Source organism: Rhagoletis pomonella, unplaced genomic scaffold, assembly GCF_013731165.1.
Source record: "Rhagoletis pomonella isolate Grant_MI unplaced genomic scaffold, Rhpom_1.0 Rhpom_scaffold_00002, whole genome shotgun sequence".
Lineage (NCBI taxonomy): Eukaryota > Metazoa > Arthropoda > Insecta > Diptera > Tephritidae > Rhagoletis > Rhagoletis pomonella.
The window spans coordinates 54,217,243-54,226,087 of record NW_023458556.1 but is presented as its reverse complement, the minus strand read 5'-3'; positions in this window follow the sequence as shown (position 1 = coordinate 54,226,087).

Genomic DNA, 8,845 nt, shown 5'->3' with positions numbered 1-8,845 from the left:
CAAAAAAGGACCCAGCAGCATATTATACCTATAAAACTGGTGCTTGTCACCGCATATCATTCACGGTATGTAAACCCCATCCGGCAGATTTTAACCTATGGAGCGCTGGCCTGGTGGAAAGTACTGGATAAAAGCAGAAATGAGAAAATACTTGGAGGAGTGCAGATACTCGAAAGCTTCGGTATATCAGGCGCCGTGTGAAGCGCACCTCTGGAGCGGCTGAACATGGTATTTTAGTTTGCGCATGCAGCAGTCTTGAAGGTAATTAAGAGAAGACAGCATAACGGAAGCAAGGCCGAATTAGTCGTCGAAACTGATTACCTCACGTCATCCGGGGATTTTAGTCTTCAAATTGGCATACATTTTCCTACTAAGGAAGATTGGGAAGGCGGCAATTTTATCGGAGGAGGTCTAGCTCATACGGGATAGCAAGTCTCAGGAAATGTCACTATATCCATTGGCAACCATGCGGCATTAAAAACATTAGGTTCCAAGTTAGTAAAATCGAAAGTCGGAAATATCGCTGGCTTCAATGAGTTAAAACCTCACTCTGCTGGGTTCATCGACGTAGCAATATCGCATGGAACGAAATAGCGGATGAGATGGACGAATAGAAATCGATTCACCAATTCCTGTGTCAACGTCTCGCTCTCCAGGCAAGGCGTTTTAAGCATTTGTGATCATGATTTTCAAAAGTTTAGGGGAGACAGCGGAAATGAAAATATCAGAGCTCTACAGCTTCATACGGGAGGTAAATGGTTTAATAGGCACCACACTAACGATAAGGAATAACTTTGGTTAGAAGGATGTGCCTCCTCCTGGCATTCATAGAGGGCATTCATTGGAATTTTTTAACTTTAGTTAGTGATATAAAAATAGAACTAATATTTATCAACATCAATTAAGTTAGCCAGGCACATACTATATTCATATCACATTGAAAATATATTAGTATTGTACTAAACGCTATAAAAAAAAGATAAAAAAGGGGCTTTACTGTTTCACGGTTACAATAATTTCGCGTTCAATTGTTATTGACACTGAAAACTGACAATAATAACAACAATTACGTAAACGACGAAACCAAATTATAAACGTTTCGGTGCATAATTATCCGGTAATTACAGTGAATTTGTCATTCAGTGGATGTACCTATTACTATTTGTCCATATCTTCGAAGAAACATGAATGCTAGTGATTAGCGTGTACTTGTTTTTGTGATTTACATGCACCTCAATTTTGGCTCGTGTGAGCACTAAAATTTTCATTTATACCTAGTATTTACATTTTCCACGTGCGGTGCTCGCATCAGTGTTGGGAAATGAAATTCTTCCTTCAGTACGAAATCTATACAAAAACTGTACTTTTCGACTGTAAATTGTATCGACTTTTTAATTTGCTCATATATATTCTTAATACATGCATACATAGATTCCCTTCAAGACCCATGATTTAAAGGTATTCATGGGAAAGTTTATGTAAGTACATTTACATATTTTATACTTTTATGTGTATGTGAATGCACATATTTAAAAGCACACTTCTTAACAAACAAATTTTCTTTTTTGAGTTATTATGAATGGATAAAAGAGACCTCTTCTTTGAATTCAGTACTAAAACTTGACACCTACATATTGACAAGATTGGCCACTTGTCTTAAAGTTATTTAATTTGACTTATTTGTTCATAAAAATTCAGTTTATACTTTAACAAAACCCGTATAAAACCAAGGTTCAATATTTGCGCAACATTAAAAAAATCAACAAACTTTCGTAAAAATTTCGTGCTTATTAATTAGAGTTCCTAGAAATACATATTTTAAGTATGCAGCTTTGTAGCCCGATCAATTTAAATAAAGTGCAAGTTTAAAATAGCTGCTACTTATCGTTGATTTTTAACATTTTTTTTTGTTTGTTTGATGAAGGTGTTGCTCATTTTCTTCATTAAAAAAATCGTCGAACATACTTAGATAATAAGCAAGAAAATGACCGACATCGTAAAAAAAAATACCACACATCAACGGCAAATCTCAGCTACTTTAAACTTGCACCACACTATATAAGTAATAAACCTTGTCGCAGTTTTTCACCAATTGGTCCCCGAGGAGTACTTTTGGGTTGTGTAGCGTTTTCGTTTTGCGGCAACAGTGTGGGGAATTTCGGTTCATGATTAGAAAAAGGTCTTTTTGAGGATAAAATATATATAATTGTGTTATTTATGAACAAAATGTAGGTTAAGTATAGTAGCAATGCTTAATTAAGAATAATATCAATAGTTAAGTACATAATTAACACTTGTGTTTCTATAAACTGGAACCCCATATCGTATTTTTTATGAAAAAAAACGTGAATTCATCATTTCCGAATATATTTAAGTCTTTATTAAAAAAAAAAACAAGGTTAGTTTAGTTAAGAGACTCAAATGACTGCCAGCGCATCCGCCCAGACAGCTCATTAAGAACACCCAAGTTTGAGCGAAACTCCTCAAAAATACTTAACATCAAAGTATAGAATGTCAAAAATATGAAACATACATACATACAATAGCAATTGCTATGAAATGTTACCGTATAAATTCAGGACACGCATTTGCTTGGAGACTGCGTTGGTTATGTTGGTCATAAGTTCAAATTTCAATTGTCCATTACACGGAGCTGCGCCAACATGATGAGGATATTTTAGTAACCGATTAATCGATTATTAATTTTTTTTGCCATCACTAGGTTTATTATTGTATATACTGTGCTTGCACTTTATTATACTAAAATTGAATGAGCTAAAAAACTGCAAAATATCACACAAGAAAATGAAATAGAAAGCTAGAAATTTTTACAAAAGTTTGTAATTTTTTTTATATTACTTTCGTACAGTTTTTGTTAGGGAATAAACTATATTTTTATAAACAAATAACTAAAATTAAAAATAATAAAATTAATAGTCAAATCTAGTCAATATGTGAGTGTCATAAAGTTAAGATATTTAAGAACATCTCTTTCTTAATTAATGATGAAACTGTTTCTATATGCAGCTGATTTCGAGATTTTGTTTTAGTAAGATTTCTAAACATACAAAGGCAAAAACGAGAAGGCGAAAACAAAAATTTATATTTATAGTATTCATCACAAAATTGTACTACAAACTACTACTGCGTAGTAGGAAAGTATATTGTAAACTGAATTGTATCAAAAAAGTACAATTGTACCAAAAATGCCAACACTGGCTCGCATTAGTTATAAGCAGGAAATAGCCCTGTTCGCGTACGCACTATCCAGTAAATCCAGTACTAATTTTACTGGTTTTTTACTGGATGTCGTTTTCATACGCAAAAACTTGCAAGAAACTAGCAAAAGAGGGGCAATTGAGAGAGCAAAAATGACAGCTGAACTTGCAAGTTTTACTGGATTTTTACTGGATAAATTTTTACTGGCAACTATTTGCTAGTAAGAAAAACAGCTGATGGCATGATGCTTAATGTAATTCATATTAACAAAATAATTGTTTGTGGTGCTTTTAGAGTTGAAATTGACAAAATAAACCTATTTAAATATATACTAAGATGGAAAATACTAGTTTTCTAAGAAAATTGCATCGAAATTTAACAAATTAATTAGCTGTTCATAAAACTAGCAACTTCTTGCTGGTTTTGCGTGTTCGTACTTTCTTCATATATGTAATACTGTATTACATATATGACTTTCTTGCATATTTCACTCATTGGGAGTAAATATTGATTTACTCTCCGAAATTTGGTTACTGGCAAGTTACTGGATATTTTTTGGTGGAGAATACGAAAACACAACTATTACACTGGTCTACAAGGGTTTTGCGAATAAGACGGGACCTGGTGTTTCCGAACGGATTTTTCGTGCTGAACACGAATCTGGGGTCCAAAACTTCCCATCACGTCACGTTTTCGAGAAAAAAGGGGTTGAAACCCCTAAAAACAGCGTTTTTGGCCATTTTCGAAAAATTATAGAGCTGAACCCTGACGTGGTACAAATTTTGCATATATCAGAAATTAAAGGCTAAATCGTGCCCTTTCGAATGAGCCCTATGCCGAATTAATCGCATGCACCCTTAGATCAGGGGGTGTATTTGTGTCTAGGAGTCCAGGGAAAATTGATCGCAGAAAGAATTTCATCTTAAACGACCATATAAAATGAATGATGCTAAGGTCTTAACTACATTAAGAGTCGCTGATTACGAATCTGAAGTTAGATTTTAAAAATTCAAAATCCTACGTACCATAATTTATTGAACATTATTAAATTTGAAATTTTTATATCCACCATATTCGACCCGTCATCTTAAATTTTTAAAATCTAACTGCAGATTCGTAATCAGCGACTTTTAATATAGTTAAAACCTTGGCATTATTAATTTTCTATGATCGTTTAAGATTAAATTCTTTCTGTGATCAATTTTTCCTGCACCCCTAAACACAAATACACCCCCTGCTTTAAGGGTGCACGCGATCAATTCGGCATAGGGCTCATTCGAAAGGGCACGGTTTAGCCTTTAATTTCTGATATATGCAAAATTTGTACCACGTCAGGGTTCAGCTCTATAATTTTTCGAAAATGGCCAAAAACGCTGTTTTTAGGGGTTTCAACCCCTTTTTTCTCGAAAACGTGACGTGATGGGACATTTTTGACCCCGGATTCGTGTTCAGCACGAAAAATCCGTTCAGAAACACCAGGTCCCGTCTTATTCGCAGAAAAAAAGTTGAAATTTGTAGACCAGTGTTATCGTTCGTTCAACATTCAGCCATGGGAGAAACAGTGTAGTAAGGGAGGCAGCGAAAACGAGGAAAAGAGAGGCAGAGATTCATAGCGCTGGAAAATCGTTTTATAACTGGCGAAAATAGCAGACGACAAAACACAGTTAACCTAATGGGCGAACAACTGTAATGAAAGTGGAGACATAAAATATTGGCAATGATTGAGGTACAGTGGCACAAATCAGGTAATGCTTGTTGTACTTTTAGAATAAAGTTGAAATTATTATTTATTTTCGTAGCATCATATTTTTTTCTAGAATTTATTACCGTTAAAGTACTAAAAATGCACATTTCTTATGTTATGTCATTATCCACAATTGCACGAATTGTGCAGTGAACTGGAAAATAGTGTAGGAAATGTACATATGTGCATACACACTATATATACACAATTGTAGATACCCAATTGGAAAGGGACACCTGTCGTCAAGTAAGCTGCGTAAGCCGGCATTGAAAATCGTACTTATAAATATACATACTAGGTACTAACTGACATCACCTCAGCGGCTTAAGCAAAATTTAGAGCTCTCTTGGCGCAAAGCCAAGGCACAATGAATAGGTAAAATCGTCAGAGCAAAAACAACATTCTGTGTATATTTTGCTTGGATACTGCACCTAAAGTGTCAAAATAAGTTGGCAAACAGAGTAAAATCTTAACAAAAGTGACAATTTAGAGACTGGTCTGATTATGGCAACTTAAAGTAGCTTACGGATCTCACTTAAAAATGCTGTAAAATGGATGCTGCTTGTAATTGAACAGCCAAAACTTAACGTAACTTAATGCCATGTCGAAATCTGTCTCATTTTGATTCTCTAAGTTCTACGTTACGTTAAGTTAAGTTAAGTTGCCATAATGAGGCTTTAAGTCCGAGATATGTTCTCGCGGCGAGCAAAGAGCATCGAGCAAAGCGTCGATAACAAACATGCATACATATATGTATGTTTCAATGGGAACACGCACGACATTAGCAGACAGTGAAGTATGTAATGCTAGAAAAATCAATTTTGTTATCTAGACTTAAATTCCCAAAATGAAAGTGTGTTAATGTTAACAGCGCGAACGCGGACGGCCGTGGTCTTATTTCCTTTTAAAGCTGTATAGCTGGGTTAAAGGTAACAAAATGAACGGACATAACGTCAATTGACACTATTTGACTATATTAAAATCAATTGACGTTATTACCTTTTTAAAAGAGAAGCAACGGTGCGCGATATGGCCGCTGCGAAGCTACGCAAATTTAATTGAAAGATTGATCTGAATAGCAGAAGGTAAATAAATGTAAATATTGTCGCTTAATTTACACTGACCTCTCCAAAGGCTTGTCGAAGGCTTTAAAACAACAAACAAGAAGTTGTTAAGTGTTTGAACGAGCTTCTGCACAAATGTATAAATAGTATGCCTTTTGATGTTTTTCCTCTAAATAGATGGATCTACAATATTACGTCAGCTCCGTTCGACAAATGCTCTAAAGTATGCATCGAACCTGAATCACATGCTTAGTGATAACACACACATCTACGTACTAACACTCGGCTACTGCGACCGCCGGGCCAGGAGTTTTGAAACAGCTAAGTATCTCGTATTTCTAAGATCTTCTAGAATCTGGAGTTATGGGGCTGAGCAGGGCATGCAAGTTACCATGTTATTCCGACTTAAGCTGCTTTTACACAGGTTGATTTCTGTCGACTGGAAAATCGACTAGCCAAAGCATTTACACTTTACAGTTAAATTGCCATTTACACGGGCCGATTTTGGTTAAACGACAAAAATCGATCAGAAAATCGCCCCGTGTAAAGGCAGCTTTAGCTGCTTTCAGAGCACGGCTGTAGTTTGTTTTGAAGACAACTAATGTAAATAAAGTAAAAACAATTATTGTGTCATGCCGTGTCATTCATTGTCATCGAGCGCACGAGTATTTTCCTAAAGGGTAGCACAATATACATACATGCCCATTATTTTCTTTTGTTTTTTTTTCGTTGCTCAGGTGGGTGGGCACAATTATTACGAATACAAATGGAAAATTAGTGCCATCGATTTTGTGAGTCGGTCAAGGTCAGTTATTCATGGTTGAGAGTTGAATAAAACATCGTAATTTAGTAGAGGGTTATTTATTCACCTATTAAATTTTGATTATTCTCTAACCTTATAAAATTAAAATAGTATAAGTTCACTCTGTATGCATATACATATGGAGGAAGATTAATGGGAAGGGGTACGAAACTTTCTAAATGAATCATCAAATATACTATAACTGATAAAAAAAAAAATGCTTTCTAATTTTTTGCCAACTTTAAACCTATTTTTTTTTAACAGATCTGCATATTACATGAAGACCTAAAAAGGTGTGACCCACTTTGAGAATTAAAAAGTCAACACCACTCAAATCGAGTTTTTAGCTTAATGAATATAAGAAAACAAACAGAAAAAATGAGGATTGAAAAGAAGCATGGCTACCAGAATTTAGTGATCCATTTAAGGGAGACATTTTCATTGATTTTAAAGCCGTTTTCGATAGCACGACGCGCAGTATTGCGTTATCATATATCTGTGGAAACAACTTGTAAATCTACTGCGATTTCAATGAAATTGGTTTATGAAGTATTGCAAGGATTGGCTCACTGCCACGTCTACAACCTAAATGGGCGGAAATGCTAAGTGTGATCCAATTTTGATGAAATTTGGTTTACACGCTTCTTACTAAAAAACATAAATCCGGCATATGGTGAAATTTGGCCAACTGCCAGGCCGAAACCATGTATAAGCTTTTAAATGTTTCCTTTTTCTAAACCTGAAACAATTATGCAATGAACTTTTTCAAAGTTTTAAACGCATATTTTTGCTGTTCTGGCATCACGGCATCCATTTCCATGGTCATATGAAACGAAAAACATATTTAAAAACATTTAAGCTTTAAAGTTTAACTATTTTTGTTAAAAAAAAAACAGAAAATAATCAAAGATTTTACTTTGAGATCATTTTAAAGGTCTGCATGAATTAAAAATTACTTTGAGCTCAAAACCGTCCTTCGAAAGTAAAATGTTTGTTTGTTTCTTTTTTTAACCTAAAAGCGTTGTTTTTGCGTATTAGAACATTTGTATGTATGTCACTGTTGGTAGTTATATCTAAAAGTTATCAGTACTAGCTGTCAGCCTGAAGATCCAACGAAAAATTACACTTGGCTACAGGAGATGCCTTGGAGTCCGTAAGCAATGGAAATACCCTTTGACGAAAAAAATCATGCTCTACAAATTTATCATCATAACCCTCCCGGCACAGAAACAGGGACGATTTCGAACAGTGTTCAGAAGGCTTTTGACAGCTTTCGGGAGAACTAAGTATTTTGCGACAGATCCATGGCCTGTTCAAGTGGGTGACGGGAATCGGAGAAGAATATATAATGTCATTGTCATTGTCATATGCAAATAAAAATAAGTAAGGGAAATGCTGTATTCGACTATGCCGAAGGCTTTATACCATTCAGGAACATCAGAATATGTAATGCTTTTACCATCAGTTGTTTAGTACAACATAAGAAACGTTAAAACTTATACTTACGGACATATGTATGTATGTGAGGAGGCAGTGTAAAAGAAGAGAACGCTACGAATAGCACGAAGAAGTCAGAAGTCGTTAGCGTTCACAACAAAATTTGTCTTAACTCATTATATTTTACTAAATTCATATTACTGAATAAACATCAGCTAACATACATATCTGAATAATAAGTGGCATGAGAAGATCTGGTTTGATTAATTAATAAAACGCTTATGAAATTGGTCACGAAGGTTTTAGCTGTCTAAATGGAAGACTTTTAAAATAAAACCTCATATCTGAACATTTAGTGGTATGACAGCCATATGTTGTGGTGACTCGATCTCCGTTATTTTCTTTCTAATCCCTCTTTTGATATCTATATATATAATACGCGAAGGCTTTTTTGTGCAGCATAAAAGATCTGCACCGTTCGTTCGAGTTTCAGAAATGGGGTGCCAAATTAAAGCGCTTGGCCTGTAGATGTGCAAACTGGTTTTATTTTTTCGAAAGGAGTTGCCACCTGTTAAATAA